Source organism: Pongo abelii, chromosome 19 (genome assembly GCF_028885655.2).
Source record: "Pongo abelii isolate AG06213 chromosome 19, NHGRI_mPonAbe1-v2.0_pri, whole genome shotgun sequence".
NCBI lineage: Eukaryota > Metazoa > Chordata > Mammalia > Primates > Hominidae > Pongo > Pongo abelii.
The window spans coordinates 73,744,321-73,770,585 of NC_072004.2; the positions used below are offsets into that span (position 1 = coordinate 73,744,321).

Sequence of the window (26,265 nt, forward strand, 5' to 3'; positions counted from 1 at the left end):
TTTTGAAATGGAGTCTCACTCTGTCACCCAGGCTGGAGTGCAGTGGCATGATCACAGCTCACTGCAGCCTCTGCCTCCCAAGTTCCAGCGATTCTCCTGCCTCAGCCTCCCAACTAGCTAGGACTACAGGTGCCCACCACCACACCTGGCTAATTTTTGTATTTTTAGTAGAGACAGGGTTTCACCATGTTGGCCAGGCTGGTCTCAAACTCCTGACCTCAGGTGATCCCCCCGCCTCGGCCTCCCAAAGTGCTGGGATTACAGGCGTGAGCCACCGCACCCAGCCAAGATTTTTAATATTAAAGTAGTCTGGGTGTGGTTCATGCCACTGGATGGGTTACACTCTATACAAATGAAGGATTCTGCCCAGGACCAATAAGTGGCAGAGCTCTGCCCAGGACCAATCAGAGGCATCCCACCTGTGACCTATGAGCAAATGAAGGTTTCAGAATGGACCATTTACAGAAATTCCCGTTTTTGACATAAGGGAGGGGAGGTTCAGAGAGGGAAGGGCCTATCCAGTGGCTCATGCCTGAAATTCTAGCGTTTTGAGAGGCTGAGGCTGAGGAGGATGGCTTGAGGCCAGGAGTTTGAGGCTGCAATTGAGGCAGGAGAATAGTGTCTGGCGGCAGGAAACCTAAGGCCAACCCACGGCTGCCTTCTTGGAATTGGACTGAAAGAAAAACCCCACCTTTCCATGACCAAGTAATGAGGGGCCAAAGGCCCCTCCCTCTCTGAACCTCCCCTCCCTTGTGTCAAAAATGGGAATTTCTGTAAATGGTCCATTCTGAAATCTTCATTTGCTCATAGGTCACAAGTGGGATGCCTCTGACTGGTCCTGGGCAGAGTTCTGCGTCTTATTGGTCCTGGGCAGAATCCTTCATTTGTATAGAGTGTAACTTATCAGACGCTGCTAAAGGGTGCTTAGGGGTGTTACCATGCTCATGAAAACCCCAAGAAACATTACAATCAGGGTTCTTGAGCCACTCTGTGGAGTGCACTTTCACTTCAATAAATGTATGCTTTCGTCTTCTATTGCTTTGTCTGTGCATTTTGTTCAATTCTTTGTTCAACACGCCAAAAACCTGGACAACTGTCAAGGCTTCCCATCCTATAACACAATGAGCTATGATTGTGCCACTGCACTCAGCCTGGGCGACAGAGTGAGACCCTGCCTCTACAATAATAATAATAATAATAAAAAGTAGATTTGTGCAATGGAACACTATGCAGGCGTTAAAAAAATCATTCATTATGAAGACCATGTAGCAACAAGGAAAACATTTATAAATGTTAAGTGAAAATAGCAGAACCCCAGATGGTACGCTCTTTGACTATAACCGTGCACACTGAGAGAGAGCATGTAGACAGGGCCAGGAGGTAACATGCAAAACAGGGTAGTTGTGCAGAGGATAGGCTTATAGTTACTTTTTTCTTTGCCAAAATTAAAAACAATTTTACTGTTACATTCTTTTTTCATAATAGGAATGACTAATTCCTGCCCTTCCTACCATGCTGGCTTGTTTGGGGGACCAAATGAAAAACTGAGAAAACTGTTGTGTCTTCCTGTAGGATGCTGGAGTGAATCTACCATGCATGACTTATGTTTCCATCCCTATCATCCTGGGTAGGGAAGCACCAAGCTGAGGACTCTGGGCCCTTTCAGGCTCTAATGACAATGCACATCCAGCATTTGTAGAGTATGTATACAGTTGTCTGGGCCAACTACTGTGGGAGAAGGAAAAGAAGTCACATTTCTACAGGCCATCAAGAGCTCACAAAATAGATGTAGACATCAGTTGGGGCTATCTACTTATCCTAGTGATTCTCAACTGAGGTTGATACTTAAAAATTTTTTTTTCATTTTCTTTTTTTTTTAAGTTTCAAGAGGTTGATACTTTTGATTGTCACAATGATTGGCTTTTGATTGTCACAATGATTGGGAGTGTTACTACCACTCATATATAGTAAATGAAGGATGGGGTAGTCCTACACAAAAAATTATCTAGCTCCAAATGTCCTCAGTGTCTCTGATGAGAAACACTGATCTAGTCCATAGTCAGGGCTGCCCAGGTATGGGTGTGCAGGTTGCCCACTGTACAACTCTTAAGGGAACCATTCACCTGGTGGCTAAGTGTGTGAATTCTGAAACCATACTGCCTGAGTTCCAGTGCCAACTGGAACCGCCCCCCACCCTACTTCTTTTTCTTTTTGAGACTGAGTCTTGCTCCACCACCCAGGCTGCAGTCCAGTGGCACAATCACAGCTCACTGCAGACTCTACCTCCCAGGCTCAAGTGATTCTTCTACCTCAGCCTCCTGAATAGCTGGGACCACAGGCACCACCACCACACCTGGTTACTTTTTAAATTTTTTGTAGAGATAAGGTCTCCCTATGTTGCCCAGGCTGGACTCAAAACTCTGAGGCTCAGGTGATCCTCCTGCCTCGGCCTCCCAAAGTGCTGGCATTACAGGTATGACCGGACCTGGCCTGGAAGCTTTTGAACATACTGCTTCTCTTCTGTGGACCTCAGTTTCCTCATTTATAAAATCGGAAGAGTAATAGTAACATAACTCATAATGATAACATAAGAATATGTTATCAATAATATATGTGCCTGCACATACTAGACATTCAATTCATGTTCAATGATTATTATTCTCTGAGATCTGACCTCCCCATTGACTGGGGTGGGGCCCTGGTGTCTACTCCGTAATAAAGACCACGTATGCCTGGATTCCTGCTCTCCCTGAGGCTTAACTTTCCTGGTTCCACCTGTAATCTTATTGAGAACTCCCATTGTTGCCTAAACTTGCTTGAGATGGTTTTTGTAATCTACAACCAGAAGTCTTAATTACTAAGACAAGGTGAAAAGACTCACCTGTAGGAAACACAGTAGATAATACAAAAGGGCTTTCAAGTTTGTGTGAGATTGCTTGGCATAGAAAGACCATAAATGCCATAGACAAAACCTAATCGTAACTCGAACAACAAATTGTTAAGTGAATGGAATGCAGTTAGGTAGGATCCCATGCTCTGTTCTAAGAAAACAGACAGATCAAGCAATCAGGACCAGTCCAGACATGTGTCTGGGAAGTTAAAGGAAAGAGACCCCGTCCCTCAAAACCTTCCTTACTAGTACCTGAAATTTCATCATTAGTGATTCATGTCTTCGTTTACCAGGAGGTCTTCTTTGAAAATATGAATGTCTCTGGGAAGGGTAATCCAGAAACCTACTGAGGCTCACCCTACTAGGAATGTATTTACCATTTTTCTTTTCTTTCATGTCTGTTCATTGAGAACACAGAGAATGTATTTATTAAGTGACTTTCTCTCTCCTCCACTTCTCCACCCTAGCTACAAATGGGGACAGCAAGAGAGAGAAAACCTAGGGAGAACGGAAGAAACCATGCTTTGTAGAATGGATCCTGTTTCGGAATTGCTGATCTCATCAACCACATGTTTATAGAGAGAGCAGTGGCCCTTAAGGAACTGGAGAGAATGCTCTGATTTACTTCTGTCCGGCATGGTGAACAGCAGGAATGACTGTAGCTGTTCTCTTTGCCAAGGACAGATCTGATCTGATTGCCTTGAGGTGAAAGTGAGGTAAGGAGGGGCGGGGATTGGCTTTTGGCTCCCAAGAATGGTTGTTCATCAACCTTTTGCTAAGCCCGTGGTTCTCAAATTCTGCTGCATGTTAGAACCACCTGGGAAGCTTTAAAAAAACATCTCAGTACCCAGGTTGTACCTCAGACCAATTAAATCCGAATGCCTGGGGGTGGTTGCCAGGCATCAGAAGTTTTCAAAGACCTCCCCCAACCAGGTGGTTCCCAGATGTGGACTACTGTCCTCAGCATTTATTGTATGAGGCAACTTAGGTGACATACAACAGGTGAGAACCTGGCTCTTGCCTTTCAGACACAGGACTTAATTTTTTAAATATTTTTTAAATTATGCAGTAAAATTTTTTCTGTTGGTGTACAGATCTATGAATTTTTTTATACTGAGTTTTTTACACTGCCTGAGTACAATTGAATGGTATACCATAAAGTATACCATAATTTTATGGTATACCATAACATTTTACATACCATAATTTTATTTTTATAAAGTATACCCCCAATTTTATGGTATACCATAAAATTAGTATAGTATACCATAAAATTTACCCTTTTAAATTATACAATTCAATGCTCACTTCAGCAGCACATGTACTAAAATTGGAATGATACAAAGAAAATTAGCATGACCCTTGCTCAAAGATGACACTGTAATTTGTGAAGTGTTCCATATTTTAAAAAAAGTTTTTTTTAAAGTGTACAACTCAGCCATATGCAGTAATTCCCACCTGTAATCCCAGGGTTTTGAGGCCAGGTGCGGTGGCTCACGCCTGTAATCTCAACATTTTGGGAAGCCGAGGTGGGTGGATCACCTGAGGTCAGGAGTTCAAGACCAGACTGGCCAACATGGTGAAACATCATCTCTACTAAAAATACAAAAACTAGCCGGGCATGGTGGTGTGCGCCTGTAATCCCAGCTACTCGGGAGCCTGAGGCGAGAGAATCGCTTGAACCCAGGAGGCGGAAGTTGCAGTGAGCCAGGATTGTGCCACTGCTCTCCAGCCTGGGTGACAGAGCAAGACTCTGTCTCAAAAAAAAAAAAAAAAGGCTGGGTGTGGTGGCTCATGCCTATAATCCCCAGCACTTTGGGAGGCCGAGGCGGGCAGATCACCTGAGGTCGGGATTTCCAGACCAGCCTGACCAACATGGTGAAACCCCATCTCTACTAAAAATACAAAATTAGCCGGGCATGGTGGCGCATACCTGTAATCCCAGCTACTCAGGAGGCTGAGGCAGGATAATTGCTTGAACCCGGGAGGTGGAGGTTGCGATGAGCCGAGATCTCGCCATTGCACTTCAGCCTAGGCAACAAGAGTGAAGCTCTGTCTCAAAAAAAACAATCCCAGGGTTTTGGGATGCCTAGGCAGGAGGCTCACTTGAGGCCAGGAGTTTGAGACCAGCTTGGGCAATGCAGTGAGACCCTGTCTCTACCAATAAATAAATAAATAAATAAAATTAGCTGGGGATGGTGGCAAGTGCCTTTAATCCTAGCTGCTCAGGGGCTGAGACAGGAGGATCGCTTGAGCCCAAGAGTTTGGGGTTACAGTGAGCTATGATCATGTCACTACACTCTGGCTAGGGTGACAGAGAAAGACCTTGTCTCTAAAAAAGAAAAGGAAAACAAGTTACCAAATTATACAATTCTCTGTTCAGACCTAGATTTACAAGAAAAAAAATGTAAAATTTCGTGGTTTTTAGTATATTTGTAAAGTTGTGCCACCATCACCACTAATTCCAGAACATTTTTATCTTGTATCCCCAAAATACCCCGAATCCACAGTAGCTTCTCCCCATTTCCCCTTCCGCCCACCCACTAGCAAATACGAGCCATAGAGACTCTCTCCCTCTATGGCTTTGCCTACTCTTGATATGTCACATAAATGAAATCACACAATCTGTGGCCTTTTATGTCAAGCTTATTTCACTTAGCATGCTGTTTTCAGGGTTTTCTGTGTTGTAGCATGTATTAGTACTTCATTCCTTCTTATTGATGAATAATATTCCATTGTATGGATATACCACATTTCGTTTATCTATTCATCAGCTGATGGACATTTGGATTGTTTGCACTTTTTGGCTATTGTGAATAACGCGGCTATAAACATTCTTGTACAAGTTTTTGTGTGAATGTATATTTTCATTATCTTGGTCTTGGATACTTTTTTTTTTTTTTTTTTTTGAGACGGAGTCTTGCTCTGTTGCCTAGGCTGGAGTACAGTGGTGCAATCTTGGCTCACTGCAACCTCTGCCTGCTGAGTTCAAGCAATTCTCCTGCCTCAGCCCCCCAAGTAGCTGGGATTACAGATGTGCACCACCACACCCGGCTACTTTTTGTATTTTTATTAGAGACAGGGTTTTGCCATATTGGCCAGGCTGATCTCGAACTCCTGACCTCAAGTGATCTGCCTGCCTTGGCCTCCCAAATTGCTGGGATTACAGGCATGAGCCACTGAATCCGGCCCATAAATCTTTTTATATAGGGGTGATTTCAGCTTAACATTAGTAAAAAAAAAATTCATAAATTTCTTTTCATTTGAGCTATTTTGCAATAGAATGAATGACTGGCTGCTTCACTGGGACTATTAATTCTACAAATATTTATTGAATGCCTACTATATGCCAAGCACTGTTTTTCTCCCATTTGGTGATTATTTATACTTTCACTTTTAGTTTACATGTAATGATTGTACATATTTATGGGATTCAGATTGATACTTCTTTTTTGTTTGTTTGTTTGAGACAGTCTTGCCCTGCCTCCCAGGCTGGAGTGCAGTGGCACAATTATGGCTCCCTGCAGCCTTGACCTCCCAGGCTCAAGCAATCCTCCCACCTCAACCCCCTGAGTAGTTGGGACCACAGATGTGTGCCACGATGCCCAGCTAATTAAAAAAAGTTTTGTAGAGACGAGGTCTCACTATGTTGCCCAGGCTGGTCTCCAACTCCCGGGGTCAAGCAATCCTCCTGCCTTGGCCTCCCAAAGTGTTGGGATTTCAGGTTTGAGTGACTCTACATGATGATTATTTCTTTTTTAAAAAATTATTTTTATTTTTTTGTAGAGATGAGGTCTTGCATATTGCCCAGGCTGGGCGAACTCCTGGCCTCAAGCAATCTTCTTGTCTCAGTAATTGTATTGGAAGTGACCCATTACAGGCATGAGCCACCTCGCCTGGCTGTTGAACATCTTTTCATGTGCCTATCTGCCATATTAATATTCTCTTTGGTGAAGTATTTGTTTACGTCTTTTGCTCATTTTTAAAGTCAGTAATCTGTTTTCTTATTTAGGTATGAGAGTTCATTATAAATTCTGGTTTTTGTTTGTTTTTGTTTTGTTTTTGAGACAGAGTTCTGCTCTTGTTGCCCAGGCTGGAGTACAATGGCGTAATCTCGGCTCACTGCAATCTCCGCCTCCCAGATTCAAGCGATTCTCCTGCCTCAGCCTCTTGAGTAGCTGGGATTACAGGCAGCCGCCACCAAGCCCAGTTAATTTTTATATTTTTAGTAGAGATGGGGTTTTGCCATGTTGGCCAGGCTGGTCTCAAACTCCTGACCTCAGGTGATCCACTCACCTCGGCCTCTCAAAGTGCTGGGATTACAGGCATGAGCCACCACGCCTGGCCCATTATAAATTCTGGATACAAATCCTGTGTTGCACATATGATTCATAAATATTTTCTCTTAGTCTGTGTTTTGGACACAATACTTTTGTACATGTGTCTGATGAGAGAAAGGTATGGAATTAACATTTACTGAGCACCTACTATGTGCTGGACATTGTAGTGGATTGCTGGAGGAATAGGGATATAAGTAAGATAGAGTCCCTATCCTCAAGAGAGGTTTCCTGGAGGAGGGGTGAAGTTTGGACACTACTGTCTATACTACAGGCAGAAATTTTTGTAGAGACGTGGTCTCACTATGTTGTCTAGGCTGGTCTTGAGCTCTTGGGCTCAGGCGATCCTCTGAGCCACAATAAGGTAGAAGAAGGAAATGTAGAGCCAAGTGGTTACAAGTAAGGACTTTGGAGTCAGTTTGTCTGGTCCCAGCTGCAGCACTTACCACCTGTATGTCCTTGGGCAAGTTACTAAATCTCTCAGTACCTCGGTTTCTTCATTAGCAAAATTAGGGCCGTAATAATGCCCATGGAAGGGCTGGGGGGTACTAAATGAGAGGGTGTAGGTGGCAGATGGAAACTCTCCACTGTTAGCTACTGTATTATCATTTATTTGGGTAGCAACGTTGTTCTGTGGCAATCAGGGGAAGCTACCCTCCACCTCCTGGAGGAGGTGTCATTGGAGCTGAACCTCAAGGCCTGGAAAGACTTCCAGAAGCTGAGATGGGTGCATTGAAGAGGTGGAAGCTGCTCTTTAGAACCTATATTTTGCCCCAAACCATATATTCCTCCCCAAAGAGAGAAGTTTTCCTCTTTCTTGTTCCATCCCCTCCTCTCTTCATCCTGCGCTGTCCTCTCATCAAGTCTTTTTCTTTCTTTTCCCTATCTCTCCTTCTCACCTGCCAGAGGCTTCTATGGGCCCCTCTCGTGTCCTTGGCCTTATGAAGTCACCGACACCTGGGTTATGGGCTGCTGCTCTGAGGCTGCGGACTTTACACTCCACTCCAAACAGAAGCAGGATGCTGTCTTAGGGATTTTTTCCCCCTGCAGTCTGGTGCCCTGGTGCCAGTGCTCAGGGAATGAATTTAGTGCTGGGTCACTTCCAGTACAAATTATTGAGCAATTTTCTGTGTGGACATCAGGCCTATGTTGAGACAACAGCTCTGCCAGTTCGAGCTTATTCTGTTAACAATTTACTGTCGGAGAAATGGGAGTTAAATGAGCCAGGAGGCATATTTTGCATGAACTTTGGGGGTACCTCTAACAGCAGTTCATGTAATTTGTCCAGGAAGATACTAAAGCTGCCTGAAATCTGATGTCCTGCCTGCCACACTGACCCTTTGGATCCATTTTATTAACACGGTTGCCTTTGATTTATGTTTATTTTATTGCTTTGGTTTCTCTTCTGAACTCATAACCAGAGTGGTGGTGCATGTGGAAAATGGCTCTGTGAAGAATTAGGTTCCCAGGTGTGATTGTGGAAGGAAACCTAGCAGCAGCTGTGGGTTTTTCTCAGCTTTGCAGGACTGGGGTGTCTTGCGGCAAAACTGCCCCTTTCTGAGTGACTGGCCACTGTGTGTGCGCAAGGCCAGCACCATTGATGTGTGACCTGTGCAGTTAAGCAGGGCCCCATGTTTAGAAGGACCCCCTGCTTGATTTAATGCTCTGCTGTCACCATTTAAACTTCTTAATAATTTAGAAATAAGGAGTCATCCTTTTTTTTTTTTTTTTTTTTGAGGCAGAGTTTTGCTCGTCGCCCAGGCTGGAGTGCAATGGCGCGATCTCAGCTCACTGAAACCTCTGCCTCCTGGGTTCAAGCAATTCTCCAGCCTCAGCTTCCCGAGTAGCTGGGATTACAGGCACCCACCACCACGCCTGGCTAATTTTTGTGTTTTTAGTAGAGAGGGGGTTTCACCATGTTGGCTGGGCTGGTCTCAAACTCCTGACCTCAAGTGATCCACCCACCTCGGCCTCTCAAAGTGCTGGGATTACAGGCGTGAGCCACCACACCTGGCCAGAGTCATACATTTTATACTGGCCCCTGAAAACTCTGTAACCAGCCCTGAGTGTGTGCCGTGGTCCACATTCCCAGTTCTTTATGTTGAACCTAGGTGATTCGCCAAGTTCATTCTGTTCTTTCTGGGGCCATCCCAAGATCCTTAAGGAGGCTATGGCAACTCTGTCCCAGTGTCTTACAGGCCCACCAGCCAAGATATCTGAAAACACATACAGATAAAAAGTTTGCTTTAAAAAAATCAGTTACTGCCTGGCTCAGTGGCTCACGCCTATAATCCCAGCACTTTGGGAGGCCAAGGAGGGTATAAAGAACGTGGCTGTGCATTGGTCAAGGATAGGCCGAGGTAGGATGTTTACATCCTGCATAACTCGCAGGTGTGTAACTCCACATATCACAGCCATATAGCCATAACGTGGGAAAGCCATCCCTTGGCCCTACGCCACTCTTGTTTGTAAAGGTATAATTGCCCTGCTGACACTGTACACGTGCTCACACCCAGACAGACAGAGAGAGTCAAAGCTGTCTATCTTGAGATGGACAGGAGGGAGCCAGGACACAGCTCGGCTCGCTCGTGCCCAGAGAGAGAAAGAGTTAAGCCACTAACCCTGAAGGCAAGGGAGAGCCAGCTGTGTGCAGCTGCGTGTGAGAGCCATTGTACTAAGCAGCCGAGACAGGGAGGATAGTGTGAGAAAGTTGTTAATGAAAGTTGCTGCTGAATAAAATAATCTTTCACCTGCCTACGGCCTCCTGAGTATTCTTTCTGCCCATCCACCCACTTCCCTCAGACCTCAGCATGACAATTGGTGTAGTCATAGACCTAACAGCGGGCAGATCACTTGAACTCAGGAGTTCGAGACCAGCCTGTCCAAGATGGTGAAACCCCATCTCTACCAAAAAGATACAAAAATTAGCCAGGCATGGTGGTGTGCGCCTGTAGTCCCAGCTACTCAGGAGGCTGAGGTAAGAGGATCACTTGAACCCGGGAGGCAAAAGTTGCAGTAAGCTGAGATCGTACTATTGCACTCCAGCCTGGGCAATAGAGTCCCTGTCTCAAAAAAAAAAAAAAAAAAAAAGAAAAGAAAAAAAATCAGTTAAGTATAGATATATTTCAAAATTCAAAAGGTACAGAAGGCCAGCCTGGGCAACATGGAAAACCCCCTACTCTACAAAAAATACAAAAATTAGCTGGGCATGGGGGTGCGCACCGGTAGTCCCTACTTGGGAAGCTGAGGTGGGAGGATCACCTGAGCCCAGAGGTCGAGGCTGCAGTGAGCCGAGATTGCGCCATTGCACTCCAGCGTGGGTGTAGATTAATGCTTCCCTATTATTCCCTAGTTTTCTTTTTCTTTATTTTTATTTTTATTTATTTATTTATTTATTTTTGAGACGGAGTTTCGCTCTTGTTGCCCAGGCTGGTGTGGAATGGTGCAATCTCGGCTCACTGTAGCCTCTGCCTCCTGGGTTCAAGTGATTCTCCTGCCTCAGCCTTCCGAGTAGCTGGGATTACAGGCATACGCCACCATGCCCAGCTCATTTTGTATTTTTAGTAGAGACGGGGTTTCTCCATGTTGGTCAGGCTGATCTCTAACTCCTGACCTCAGGTGATCTGCCTGCCTCGGGCTCCCAAAGTGCTGGGATTATAGGTGTGAACCACCACACCCGGCCTATTCCCTAGTTTTCTTGTTCCCTTTCTGCAGAAGCAAGCACTGCTACCCATCTCTGAGCATCTTGCAGAAAGTCTATGCTTTGATGAAATATATGTACATATCTCCATATTTATTGTTCTTTACCAGATGGTGGGATAAGTTGTACACTATTTTGAACCTTCCTCTTTTCACCTAACTATGCATTTTGGAAAGAATTCCAAGTCATCATATAAATCTATCTCATTATTTTTTTGGTAACGATTTCCTGTTGTTTGGATTTACCATAATTCACTTCACAGGTCCCCTATTGATGGACACTTAGGTTATTGCCTAACCTTTCCTTCTATAAACAATGCTCTTAGAATAGGCTTGCCAGATTGAGCAAATTAAAATACAAGCTGCCCAGTTTTGAATTTGAGATTCGATTTTTTAATTTGAAATTTCAATTTTGAATTTGAAATGCAGATAACAAGGAACACAGTAGAACCCCCTTATCCATAGTTTCACTTTCTGGGATTTCAGTTACCCACGGTCAGCTGCAGTCTGAAAACATTAAATGGAAAATTCCAGAAATAAACAACTCGTAATTTTTAAATTACATGCTGTTCTGACTAGTGTGATGAAATCTCACACCTTCCCACTGTGGCCTGCCTGGGACTTAAGTCACCCCTTTGTCCAACGTATCCATGCTATGTATGCTCTTTGCCCATTTGTCACTTTGTAGCTGTCTAGGTTATCAGATTGACTATTTCAGTATTGCAGTGCTTGTGTTCAAATAACCCTTATTTTACTTAATAATGACCCCAAAGTGCAAGAGTGGTGATGCTGGCATATTGTCATAATTGTTCTATTTTATTATTGTTGTCGCTAATCTCTCGTACTGTACCTAATTTAGAAATTAAACTTTATCATAGGTATGTATGGGGAAAAAAAAACATAATGTATAGAGGGTTTGCTACTATCTGCAGTTTCAGGCATTTACTTGGGGTCTTGGAAAGTATCCCCCCACGATAACAGGGGACTACTGTAATTCCTTAGTATAAACACGTTTCATACTTTTGACCCAAAAGGGTAGGATATTTGAGGAATAGTAATACTAAACAAAATGTTGCTGTTTATCTGAAATCCAAATTTAACAGAGAGACCTGTATTTTATCCGACAACCCTATCCCAGAACTAAGCCTGGTACATAGTAGGGGCTCAGTAAAAATTTACTGAGACAGAGTGCTGTGGCTCAAAACCTCTGGGTACTTTGGGAGGCTGAAGTGGGAGAATTGCTTGAGCCTAGGAGTTTCAGACCAGCCTGGGCAACAAAGTGAGGCTCATCTCTACACAAAATTAAAAAAAAAGAATTAGCTGGGTATGCTGGCATACACCTGTAGTCCCAGCTACTTTGGAGGCTGAGGTGGGAGGATCGCTTGAACTCAGGAGTTTGAGGCTGCAGTGAGCTATGATTGTGCAACTGCACTCCAGCTTGGGCAACAGAGACCTTGTCTCTAGAAAAAAAAAATGAATGAATGAATAAATGATCCCTCTCCTGAATGAAAGCCCGTGAGGGCAGCTACTTTGTTATGTCCTCTGTGCTTTCTTCAATGCTTCTTAGGCATTTGTTCAATACCTGGACAAATGCTGTAGTGAATGTCTTCATGAACGCTTCATTTGGCCCATGAGAGAATATGTTTGCAGAATAAATTCATTTGTTTGAATGCCTGATGGATTCTGCTGAATTGTCCCTCCACAGGCCTCCAACACTTCTTAGCCAAGTTATCCAATTGTATTCCTGCTGTCACCTAAAGTCATTTAACCTTTGGGGAACTTCCTCCCTGAGGCTGCCCTAAACAGGGTTTGGAAAGGAACTGAAAGTGCCAAACCCATTATACCACCCCTTTGTGCCCCTTCCGTCAATCCACGCCAGGAAATGAGGAATTTTAGATGCAAATGGCAGGACATAACATCTGGCTCATCAGAGCCCCAGACGGTCTTGTCCCCAGAGATGCTGAGGAGCCCAGTGGGCTCTGCCAGCTCCTGATGATATATGGTTCATGTGGGTTGAGCCATCCCAGAGGCTCACTCAGTTCATTGTCCACCTGCCTCCAGTCTTACAATCTGTCACCAGCACAGGACGATTTAATCATCCTAATGAGGCTGTCACTGACAGCATGCTCCACCACCTCCCAAGGGAAAGTTGGTTCTCCCTCTTCCCCCAGCCAATCTAAGCACATGTGGTCTCTGTTTGCCAACCACAGAGATGTGGGTGGAGGAGCAGCTGAGGTTACACGGAGCAGAGGGGACACAGGGTTCAGCCTTTGAACTAGGAATTGAGAAGCTTGGATCCGGGTCCCTATTTCACCACTTCCTGTATTAGCTTGATGACTTTGGACAAGTTACTTAACCTCTCTGAGCATCAGTTTCCTCTGTACATTGTCCAGTGTACAGCATGGATACACTGGACAAAGGGTGACTTAAGTCCCAGGCAGGACACAGCAGGAAGGTGTGAGATTTCATCACGCTATTCAGAACAGGATGTAATTTAAAAATTATGAGTTGTTTATTTCTGGAATATTCCATTTATTTTACTACATTTATTTCTGTAGTAAAATGGGACTACTAGCCCTGAACTATTATCTCATGGGTTCATCATGAAATTACATCAATAACTTAAGGGGGAAAAGGATGTATAAATTATGAAGCATTCTATAAATACAAAATACTTTGGGGTTGAGAGTGTGGACGGCAGACGGTCTTAATCAGCTTCCAAGCTATTGCTATTATTATTTGTACTAGTGTGGCTTCAAAATTTCTATCCAGTAGGGCATAAAGGGTGAAAACATGTAGGGTAGGAGCGGGGCTTGCCCTTTACAAAAGACTAGGGAACAGTCAGTATCAATCAATAGCACCCATCAAAGTCAGGGAGCAGGGCTGGCTGATTACAGGACAGGGGGAAGCCTCTCTAAACCATCTTTTGGGGAACCCAATGTCTCTTCCCAGGACTAGGCATTGGGGTCCTGCTCTACTGGGGTCCTCTTTCTCTATGTAGAAGCCTCTCTCGAGGCTGTTCATGGAAACAGAAGATATTAACCCCATTAGCTTCTGAAAACCTGCTATTCTAAGAAGGCAGCTGTCCAACCTAATTTAAGATGGGGCTTCTCCTACATTCTCTTGCACTTTAAGAAGCCAGTTTCTCAGCACCCTTGGGGAAGGGAGAGCCTTCCCAGAAGTGGCTGGGAAGCAGAGGAAGTGCTGAGCCCTAGGGCAAGGGAGGGTGGGTCATTCTTACATCAGTGAATGTTGAAGAGAAGGCCCTGACCCACCCCGTTGTGCCTGCCAGCTCTGGGGTGTGGCTCTGAACTCCCTTTTCCCTCTAAAGTAAATGGAAAGGTGGCAATTCACAGTTGTGTGTGTGTGTGTGTGTGTGTGTGTGAGAGAGAGAGAGAGAGAGAGAGAGACAGAGAGAGAGATGCAAAAGGCATCAGTGACCTGGCCTAGAGGGGCCCCTTTCTGGGAGTACCACTGAGTTTTATCATTGTGTGAAATGCCAGCGAGCTGCAAATTAAGAATAACTTTCAACATGTCCTTTCAGTGCAAATTACCCCCAAAAGCATTATGTTACACCTTTGCAGGGTGGCTGCTGGCTGCCCTGTGGAGATGCCTTTGCCAGTTGTTGGCCCTCACACCCAGAGGTGGAAAATACACAAGACTGAAATGGGTTTGTCTAGGCTGCTTAGGGGGTGGGAGGAATTCCCTAAGTGGAGAAAACAAACAGACCTAACGAAAGCAGATCAAAACCCAGCTTATCGCACATTGTTCCGCACCTGGGGGCAGAAAAAAAATCAGAGCTCTAACAAAGCAGGGAAGTGAGAGGCGGTGTTCGGATGCTGGAAAAATTTAGTATACCTATTATAGCATGTGGCTGGGTGCCTCTACTCTCTCCAGAAAGGGAAAGGTAATGCACCCAGCAGAGGAAGCCTCTGTAGTTTGGAGAGGGATGACTGGCTCCCAACATGGCAGGCAGTAGCACACAACTGTCTCCTCATCAGCACTCTCACTTCCCTGGGAGTTTGGGATTAGAGAACTGTTCTGTTCCTTTCAGGGTCCTGTCCCAGGCACAGGAACTAGGTAAGTAGAAGGAAGTGAAAGCTTTCCTCCTCCCCAGTGCCCCAGATCCTCCTGTCCAACTACAGTTTGAAAGTTTGGGGACCTGGGGCAGGAGCGGTGGCTCATGCCTGTAATCTCAGCACTTTGGGAGGCCGAGGTAGGAGAATTGCTTGAGTTCAGAGTTCAAGACCAGCCTCGGTGACATAGCAAGACCTTGTCTCTATTAAAAAATAAAAATAAATTATCCAGGCGTGGTGGTGCGTGCCTGTAGTCCCAGCTACTAGGGAGGCTGAGGCAGGAAGCATCACTCAGGAAATCAAGGCTGTAGTGAGCTATGCTCATCCTACTGCACTCCAGCCTAGGTGACAGAGTGAGACTCTGTATCAAAATAAATAAATAAATAATAAAAGGGGGCAGGTGCAGTGGCTTGTGCCTGTAACACCAGCACTTTGGGAGGCCGAGGTGGTCAGATCACAAGGTCAGGAGTTCAAGACCAGCCTGGCCAATATGGTGAAACCCCGTCTCTACTAAAAATACAAAAATTAGCCGGGTGTGGTGGCGGGTGCCTGTAGTCCCAACTACTGGGGAGGCTGAGGCAGGAGAATCACTTGAACTGGGAGGCGGAGGTTGCAGTGAACCAAGATCATGTCCCTGCACTCCATCCCAGGCGACAGAACGAGACTCTGTCTCAAAAAAAAAAAAAAAAGAAAAGTTTGGGGGACTTGAGAATTTTTTTCACAAAGTATGAGTTCCGCGAAGCTTTGCTTCAGCTCCACTAGCCTCTTTTTTTTTTTTTTTTTTTTTTTTGAGATGGAGTCTTGCTCTGTCACCCAGGCTAGAGTGCAGTGGCATGATCTTGGCCACTGCAATCTCCACCTCCTAGGTTCAAGCGATTCTCCTGCCTCAGCCTCCTGAGTAGCTGGGATTATAGGCATGCGCCACCACACCCGGCTAATTTTTGTATTTTTAGAAGAGACAGGGTTTCACCTGTTGGCCAGGCTGGTCTCAAACTCCTGACCTCAAGTGATCTGCCCACCTCGGCCTCCCAAAGTGCTGGGATTATAGGTGTGAGCCACTGCACCCTGCCCAGTAGCCTCCTTTCTATTCCTGGAAGCTGCCTTCCTGCCTCAGGGCCTTTGTACCTGCTGTTCTCCTTACCAGGCTCTTAGAGAGGCTCCCCCTTCAGCTAAAGTTCCTTTCTCAAAGAAGCATCCCCTGCCCACTGCTTCTAAAATAGGATTCCCACCTCCAACCCCACAACAACTGTCATCTATAGGAGCTGGAACATAAGGTCCAGTGAGCAGGGATCTCTGTCAGGCTTTGCTCATTGATGTGGCTCCACTATCTAGCACAGTGCCTGGCCCATTGTTGATGCTCACTACAGCTTATTTGAATGAATGTTGGATGGATGAATGAATGAATGAATAGCCATAACCATTATTGCTATTGTCAGGGCTCAGAAAGTGATACCCCCAAAATATGGCACTTTGGCATGCTGAGTGCATTGAATTAAAGGAGACTGGAAGGCCTTAGAGGCAAAGTCTGTCCGACTTTCTCCTGCCCTCCTGTCTTCCACCCCTTTTTCTCCCCTGAAGTGGAGAATTTCTCTTCCCGGTGGCAACTCATAGAAGCTAGAACCCCTCTCTCCCAAAGTAAGACATAAAACTTAGAAAGATCACTCTCTTCCTTCTCCCTGGAAAACCCTCATTCCAGAAGGATCCTGCCTCATACGAATTGGGGAGGGAAGGGGGAAGAAATGCTACACAGAGAGGCCAGGAAGAATCTGAATGGATGGATCTTGCTGGGTTTTCTCCCTCAGTCTATTGCCATTAGATCATACTCTTTTCTTTCTTTCTTTTTTGAGAAAGTGTCTCACTTTATTGCCCAGGTTAGAGTGCAGTGACATGATCATGGCTTGCTACAGCCTCAACTTCCCGGACTTAAGCAATCCTCCCACCTAAGCCCCCTGAGTAGTTGGGACTACAGGCACACACCACCATGCCTAGCTAATTATTTATTTTTATTTTTTATTTTTGTAGAGACAAGAGTCTCACTATGTTGCGTAGGCTGGTCTTGAATTCCTGGGCTTAAGCAATCTCCCTGCCTCAGCCTCCCAAAATACTGGGATTACAGACATGAGCTACTACTCCCGGCTAGATCATATCTTTTGTGCAATCACTTCTACATGGCTATCCATTCTTCATAGAATCTAAGTGTCAAAATAGTTTTCCCTGGGTCTATGGGCCATTATTTCTGAAGGCAACCGTATCATGTAAAACTTTGATTAAATTCATTTGTTATCCTTTTCTCTTGTTAATCTATCTTTTGTTTTGAGTGTCAGCCATGACCCTTATGATAGAAGGTGAGGAAAGGTATCACACCTTTCCACCCCATGTTATCAAACACCATCCTGTTTACTTATTGATTTGTGGCCAGATTGGAAGCTCTATGAGAGCAGAGATATTTCTGTCTTGTTTTCCAATGCTTATCATCAGTGCCTGCAAGAAGAGTGCCTGAAACATAAAAAATTCTCAGTGTTTGCTGAATGCATGGTCCTGTTCAGGGACCATGTTTGTCACAGACAGATGTGTCCAGATTAAAGAGAATATCCTCTTTAGAAAAAAGGAAGAAAATGCTGATGCACAGATAGATTGCGATTGTGGTAGAGCTATTCCCATTAATCCAGAATCATTTTCTATACTACAGCATGGACTTAGGGTTTCTTTGGCTAAATTTTTTTTTTAAAAAGCTTATATATGTTTGGGAATAGACGAAGTTCCAGATAATGGATTTTTCTGGTTAAAGGAGGGCTAACAAAAATCTCTTTTTTTAGACCAGGCCCAGTGGCTCACACCCATAATCCCAACACTTTGGGACACTGAGGCAGGTAGATCACCTGAGGTCAGGAGTTCGAGACCAGCCTGGCCAACATGGCGAAACCCCATCTCTACTAAAAATACAAAAATTAGCTGGGTGTGGCGGCAGGCACCTGTAATCGCAGCTAGTTGGGAGGCTGAGGCAGAAGACTCTCTTGAACTCAGGAGGCAGAGGTTGCAGTGAGCCGAGATGATGCCATTGCACTCCAGCCTGGGCAACAAGAGCAAAACTCTGTCCAAAAAAAAAAAAAAAAAAAAAAAACCCTCTTTTTTTAGAATGCTTCTTGTAAATTTTTATTTATTTTTATTTTTTATTTTTTTGAGACAGCATCTTGCTGTCACCCAGGCTGGAGTGCAGTGGTGCAATCAGGGCTTACTGCATGCAGCTTCGACCTCCCAAGCTCAAGTGATCCTCTCAGCTCAGCCTCCTGAGTAGCTGGGACTACATATCTGGCTAATTAGAATTTGTTTTTTTTTGTAAAGATGAGGTTTGTTTTTTTTTTATTATACTTTAAGTTTTAGGGTACCTGTGCACAATGTGCAGGTTAGTTACATATGTATACATGTGCCATGTTGGTGTGCTGCACCCATTAACTCGTCATTTAACATTAGATATATCTCCTAATGCTATCCCTCCCCACTCCTCCCACCCCACAACAGGCCCCGGTGTGTGATGTTCCCCTTCCTGTGTCCATGTGTTCTCATTGTTCAATTCCCACCTATGAGTGAGAACATGCGGTGTTTGGTTTTTTGTCCTTGCAATAGTTTGCTGAGAATGATGGTTTCCAGCTTCATCCATGTCCCTACAAAGGACATGAACTCATCATTTTTTATGGCTGCATAGTAGTCCATGGTGTATATGTGCCACATTTTGTTAATCCAGTCTATCATTGTTGGACATTTGGCTTGGTTCCAAGTCTTTGCTATTGTGAATAGTGCCACAATAAACGTAAGGATGAGGTTTAACTTTGTCGCCCAAATTGTTGTTCTCAAGCTCCTGGCCTCAAGAGATCAAAGTGCTTAGATTATAGATGTGAGCCACCTGGCCTGGCCTACCGTAAATTTTTTTCTTTTTTTTTTTTTTTGAGATGGAGTTTCACTCTTATTGCCCAGGCTGGATTGCAATAGTGCGATCTCGGCTCACCACAACCTCCGCCTCCTGGGTTCAAGAGATTCTCCTGCCTCAGCCTCCCAAGTAGCTGGGATTACAGGCATGTGCCACCACACTGGGCTAATTTTTTTGTATTTTTAGTAGAGATGGGGTTTCTCCATGTTGGTCAGGCTGGTCTCGAACTCCCGACCTCAGGTGATCTGCCCGCCTTGGCCTCCTAAAGTGCTGGGATTACAGGCGTAAGTCACCATGCCCGGCCTATTGTAAATCTTTCTACATTGTCCTGGCCCATGATTCTAGAAGAGTGTAGTAAAGATGATGGGATGGATACTTTTTGATTCAGTATCAAGGGGTTTGCTTCGGAGTGATTATGTTCAGCATCAGCAATGATATACATGACAGCAAATGTATGTAAGTGATTTGGGCTAAAACCATAGCAACACCTAAGACTAAGCCTGGACTTTACATTTGGGGAGAACAAACTATTGGCTTGTTCTGCTTTTGTACTTCCAGTTAAAAGGGAATTACTAAAATAAAAAATATATATTTTTTTGGTTAAAAATACAAAAAAATTAGCTAGGCGTGGTGGCGGGCGCCTGTAATTCCAGCTATTCGGGAGGCTGAGGCAGAAGAATGGTGTGAACCAAAGAGGCGGAGCTTGCAGTGAGCAGAGATCGTGCCACTGCACTCCAGCCTGGGCATCAGAGCAAGACTCCACCTCAAAAAAAAAAAAAAAAAAAAAAAAAGATACACGTTAGAATGTGTCTGGTCAACAGAGATTTTATTTTAATTTTTTTAAGAGACAGGGTTTCAGCCCGGCGCGGTGGCTCACACCTGTAATCCCAACACTTTGGGAGGCCGAGGTGGGTGGATCACCTGAGGTCAGGAGTTTGAGGCCAGCCTAACCAACATGGTGAAACCCTGTCTCTACTAAAAATACAAAAATTAGCTGGGCATGGTGGCGGGCGCCCATAATCCCAACTACTCAGGAGGCTGAGGCAGGAGAATCGCTTGAACCTGGGAGGCGGAGTTTGCAATGAGCAGGGACCACACCATTGCACTCCAGCCTGGGCAATAAAAGCGAAATTCTGTCTCCAAAAAAAGGAAAAAAAAAAAAAAGAGAGAGAGAGACAGGATCTCACTCTGTAACCCAAGCTGGAGTGCAGTAGCATGATCACAACTCACTGCAGGCTTGAACTCTTGGCCTGAAGAAATCCTCCCACCTCAGCCTCCAGAGTAGCTGGGATTATTGGTATGAGCCACTTCACCCAGCTAATAACAGGGATTTTATTGTACATTCAGATTGTGCTTTGATATTACACAACTTTAAATCAGTAATAGTGGGTGACATATGTCATGCAGATACCATGTCCCAGATAATATCCTGAGCTGTGTTTACATTTATTAACTCATTTAATTCTCATAACAATCCTGCGTAGGTACTTGTATTGTCTCCATTTTACAGATGAGAAAACTGAGGCTCAGAGAAGTTAAGTAATTTGTCCAAGGTTACACAGTTAAGAAACAGCAGAGTCAGAATTTGAATCCAGGAAGGCAGGACTAGGTGGGGTGGGGGCAGAGCTCGGACACTGGGCTCCTCCACAGCTCTGCCTCCTTCAGCCACCACGTCCCAAAAAAAAAAAAAGAATTTGAATCCAGTTTCCAGAGCCTACATTATGCTCTTCTGCCTATGGTGACCAATTTGTCCCAGTTTGCACAAGACTTCCCTGATTTGGGCACTGAAGATCCTGTGTCCTGGGAACCCAGTCAGTCCTAGGCAACCCAAGATGGTTGGTTACTTTGGTCTTTCAAATACAGCTCTTCAACGTCAGCTGTTTTGTAAATAAAGTCATAATTACCTCTAGCCTGTGTGACATTCAGTTCGCTGATCACTAACACAAGATAAGGGGGTTGTGAAAATGACCTTGTTAGGCTCTTGCTATTAAAGTAATATTTGGAAATAACATATGGATAATATATGGAAAAAATATGTGCAGAGGACAGAAACAAGAGCCATGGAAAATATTTCCAAATGAATAATAAATAGTGACTGAGAAAGAGTAGGATTGGCAAAGAACTGGCTGTGAGGGAGGCAAGGACAGTTGGAAATACCAGAAATAATGATGGTGATGGTGGTGTCATCTCTAACACTGGCTGAGTGTTATGTGCTAAGTTCTGTCCAATCACTTCACCAGCGTTAACACATTTAATCCTCAGGCAGCATGTGAGGTAAGCACTACCTACTATAATCTTACTGTGCAGGTGACATAATTGAGGCTCAAAGAAGTTAGGTTAGGCAAATCCTTTTAGCAGCAAAGGAAGCAACCAGCCTCAGCAGGGGATTGCTTGAGAAAGCGCCAGGTGCTGGGGCGGGGTGCAGTCGCTTACACCTGTAATCCCAACACTTTGGAAGGCCGAAGCGGGTGGATCACCTGGGGTCAGGAGTTTGAGACCAGCCTGGTCAACATGATGAAACCCCGTCTCTACTAAAAATACAAAAAATTAGCCAGGCGTGATGGCGGGCACCTATAATCCCAGCTACTCTGGAGGCTGAGGAAGAAGAATTGCTTGAACTCGGGAGGCGGAGATTGCAGTGAGCTGAGATCCCACCACTGTACTCCAGCCTGGGCAACAACAGCAAAACTCCATCTCGAAAAAAAAAAAAGAGAAAAGTCACCATAAAAAGGGATGTGGACTCAAGTTTGTTCTTGGCTCAAAGAGCTTTTTCAAAATGTTGCCTGCTTGCAATTTTTCCAGAATTTCTGAAGACAGACACATTTTTTCTAGCCCTGTAATCTTCTCAGATTTGAACTGGAAATCAGAATAAGGACTGAGTACTGCCCCTTTCACTCACCAAACAGATGACTTCCCTGCAATCAGTAAAAAACTTCTTCTTCTCCTTCTTCTTCTTCTTCTTTTTTTTGATGGAGTCTTGCTGCCACACCCCGGCTGGAGTGCAGTGGCACCATCTCGGCTCACTGCAATCTTTGCTTCATGGGTTCAAGTGATTCTCTTGCCTCAGCTTCCTGAGTAGCTGGGACTACAGGCATGTGCCACCATGCCCAGCTAATTTTTGTATTTTTAGTGGAGACAGAGGTTTCACCATATTGGCCAGGCTGGTCTCCAACTCCTGACCTCAAGTGATCTGCCCGCCTCGGCCTCCTAAAGTGCAGGGATTACAGGCGTGAGCCACCATGCCCGGCCCAATAAACATCTTTTGCCTGCAGAGCTTGCCACATGTTCCAGGTTTTTCTGAGTTAGTAGGAGTCAGACATCTCCTGAGTGACTTGGCCAGACAAGTGGATGTTAATGAGTGACTGATGAGAAAACATGGGAACAATTGCCCCCGTTGGATGTCCCAGTGTGCAGGAGAAGCTGTTCTGATATGTGTGCTCAGGCCTCTTTGGAATGCCATTATGATTTTATGCACCAAGGTGTATTATTGTATTGTAAGGGTTTCGGTTACCCTTAAGGGTTTGCAATTAATTTTCATTTGTCCTAGTCTTTTACAAGAGGGTTACAAATGGCTCCTTTCCTAGTGTTCTACAAAAGTCTTTCCTTTTAAAATAGTGCCCTATGACAACCGACACGTGGTCCTAGAGCCTGTGTAATTTTTTTTTTTTTTTTTTTTTTAGGCGGAGTCTCGCTCTGTGCAGTGGCTAGATCTCGGCTCACTGCAAGCTCCGCCTCCCGGGTTCACGTCATTCTCCTGCCTCAGCCTCCCGAGTAGCTGGGACTACAGGCGCCCGCCACCATGCCCGGCTAATTTTTTGTATTTTTAGTAGAGATGGGGTTTCATCGTGTTAGCCAGGATGGTCTTGATCTCCTGACCTCGTGATCCGCCCGCCTCAGCCTCCCAAAATGCTGGGATTACAGGCGTGAGCCTGTAATTGACCGCGCCCGGCCGAGCCTGTGTAATTTTAGGCTGGAGTCCTGCTAGCACTGGAAAGCTTTGCCCTCATTATAAATGGTCAACTTGGCCTTCTGATTTCTAAGTTCGTCTCTTGATGATTTTGGCAAGTATCAATAAATTATCTGGAGACTGCTTACCAACCTAGGAGGACTGACATGATTTAAAATCCAGTCTCTTCACTTGAGGTTTGAGTGATCAACCAGAGTTTAGCTGTCTTAAGAAGCCCTGCTTGAAAATCCTTTCCTGGCTGGGCATGGTGGCTCAAGCCTGTAATGTCAGCACTTGAGGAGGCCAAGGCTGGAGGACTGCTTAAGCCCAGAAGTTTGAGACTAGCCTGGGCAACATAGTGAGACTCTGTCTCTACAAAAGATAAAAAAAAAATCCTTTCCAGCATGCTCTCATCTTTCCTAGTACTTGTTCTTGGAAATACTTGCCATTATGTGATTTGCCTCCTTTCTAGATTATAAAAAGAAGGCTTTTCCCAGACAGGCACAGAGGTGCACACCTGTAATCCCAGCACTTTGGGAGGCCAAGGCAGGCGGATCACTTGAGCCCAGGAGTTCGAGACCAGCCTGGGCAAAATAGTGAGACCCTGTCTCTACAAAAAAAAAAAAAAAAAAAAAAAATTAGTCAGGTGTGGTGGTGCATACCTGTAGTCTGTAGTCTCAGGTACTCCAGAGGCTAGGGTGGAAGGATTGCTTGAGCTCAGGAGGCAAGGGTTGCAGTGCACTCCAACCACCACTGCACTCCAACTTGGGTGGCAGCGTAAGACTCTGTCTCAAAAAAAAAAAAAAAAAAAAAAAAAAGAAGACTTTTCTGGGAGGTTGCAGTTAGCCATGATTGTGCCACTGCACTCCAGCCTAGGCAACAGAGCAAGACCCCTGTCTCAAAAAAAAAAAAGAAGAAGAAGGCTTTTCGCCACTGTTGAATCTTCCACAGCACCTAGTACATACTGGGTGCTCAGTTGCTTTTCTCATTTGCTTGCTTGCTTGTATGACCAAATGCCTCCAGCCACCCTGTGACCTGGGATACATTTGAGTTCTCATTTTTCCCAAAGCTGACAGGGATCCCAGGCTGGTCTTGGTTGACCTGGAAGAGTCTGTCCAAAGGAGGAAATTATCTCCCCATGAGGATTATTCTATTTATTTCCTCAGGATTGGGTCTGGTTGGAATCTAGCCAGGAACTCAGATGGTCCAAGACAGATTTGAGTTAGATATTCACACCCAACTGTTTCTGCCTGCCCAGGGAACAGGAGCATCTGTCAGGTGCCAGGAAAGTCAATGACAGATGTCTCCCCGTGGGTGCAGGGAGAGCTTCTGCAACTTCAGTCGAGGGAGATTCCCCAAGTGACAGCACTGCCTCCACCCCCATTTACATTTTGATCTAATTTCTGCATGTGATATCGGAACTGATATTCTTCTGGTGGGAAGGGAATAAAGCAACGACAGGCCTGAATCATCTTCATGTGCTCATCAGGAGAAATCATGTTTTTCTACTGCTGGGATTGCCTACTAATAGAAGGGCAGGGTTTTCCCCTCCATGGGTTTCAGGCAATGGAATGTCCTGCTGCCTCCTCAAATTAGCTTCAAATGCCACTAGGAGCAGCAAAAGGAGACTGGGCCGCGTGTCTGGTTCATAAATTATTTGCTAGCTCCTGTGGTATTCATTTTTTTTTTTCTTGAGCGTTTTTGTGCTCGAGCCATCGGTTTCTGATACAGCTTGCTTGAGAATCAAGATCTTTCAATGCTGGAAGATCTAATAATTTCAAGGGCCAGCAAGCATTTATTTGAAGAATTTTCTGCAGGGCTGGCAGGCATGAGAAATGCATCTTTCATGCAGTGGGGAATTAAGGTCTCTGAACTTGCAGTGCATGAATTCAAGAAGCAGGTAGAAATGCTCACAGTTTGGGATGTAGCTTTGTGTAGTGTGGCCCAGGGTGAGATAATCCAAGTTTAAGTGCCTCCTCTGCCCCCTTATTAGCTGTGTCACATTGGATGAGTCACTTCATGCCACTGAGCCACATTTGTTCATGCATCGTATGGTCACTGAGCATCCAAACCGCATGGAATGGAGGAAGGAGTTTACTTTGCATCTGCTCTGCCCCTGGCACTGTGGCAACTGTTTTTTTCGTAGTTTTATTTTCTGTAAAATGTAGTTGATACTATATCTGCTCTTTGTCCCTCCAGGATTGCCATAAGATTCAAAACAGATAACGTGGGAAAGTATATTGGGAGCAGCAAAGCATATAACCATGTAGAGGCCTGTTACCTTTGCCTTAATTCAGATTTTCCACATTCTCTCACTCTTCCAAGTATGTACGAACTTGCCTAGGTGTGGCTTTGTGGGACTGATTATTCACCATACCCCATCTAAGTTCAGTGTAGACACGCAGCTGGGAGTGTAGTATTTCCTTCTGAACCCATGCCCCTAGGTGCACGTGTCATCTTGAAATGTACAACACCAGTAAGAACAGCATCTTCCCACATGCTGTAGAAGATTGAGGCTGAAGTGGGTATGAGTCACGTGAAATTGAAGGGCTGGGTTTGGTACCTTTGTGCTGTTCATTCCCATGTTGTCAGGGATAAGATCTGAGTGATTAGATGAAACTTGGTCTCCTGCAGTGAAAACAGCATGGGCTCAGGAGTCAGACTTACCCATCCAGGCCTCTTTGCTCTGCCAGTTACTAGTTATATAAAGATGGCTTGACTCAGCTTGGGCAAAAAGGAGAATGTAGTGGTAGGATCCTAGGGCATCTAGAATAAGGGATAACTGGAATGACGACTAAAATGTCTCCAGTATACTTTCTCCTGGTTTTGTTTGTCCCCGCCCCACCTCCCGACATGTTGGCTTTACTCTTTCAGTCCAGCTTTTTCCCCAGAGAGGGGATCATGGCTTTTGGTATCTGTCGTGTCTCATGGATCTAGCTTCACTATCAAAGAAGGCCTGGTTTCTTCCCTCAATTCCAGTTTCAAAAATCCTGGGGCTGAGTGTGGTGGTTTTTGCTTGTGATCCCAGTGCTTTGGGAGACCAAGGTGGGAGGATTGCTTGAGCCCAGGAGTCCAAGGCTGCAGTGAGCTGTGATCGTGCCGCTGCACTCCAGCCTGGGTGACAGAGTGAGTCCGTCTCAAAAACAAAACAAAACAAAACTTAGGCCAGGCAAGGTGGCTCACGCCTGCAATCTCAGCTCTTTGAGAGGCCAAGATGGGCAGATCACGAGGTCAGGAGATCGAGACCATCCTGGCTAACACAGCGAAACCCTGTCTCTACTAAAAATACAAAAAATTAGCAGGGCGTGGTGGCAGGCGCCTGTAGTCCCAGCTACTCGGGAGGCTGAGGCAAGAGAATGGTGTAGACCCAGGAGGCGGAGCTTGCAGTGAGG

General features: G+C 45.0%; 1 non-coding gene across 1 annotated transcript; it reads left to right on the forward strand.

Moving 5' to 3' along the window:
- The first annotated feature begins 4,190 nt into the window (after window positions 1–4,190).
- Window positions 4,191–4,297, forward strand: LOC112129870 (U6 spliceosomal RNA). Its single transcript, XR_002912206.1, has one exon. It is a non-coding gene; the product is annotated as a U6 spliceosomal RNA (small nuclear RNA).
- The last annotated feature ends 21,968 nt before the right edge of the window (window positions 4,298–26,265 follow it).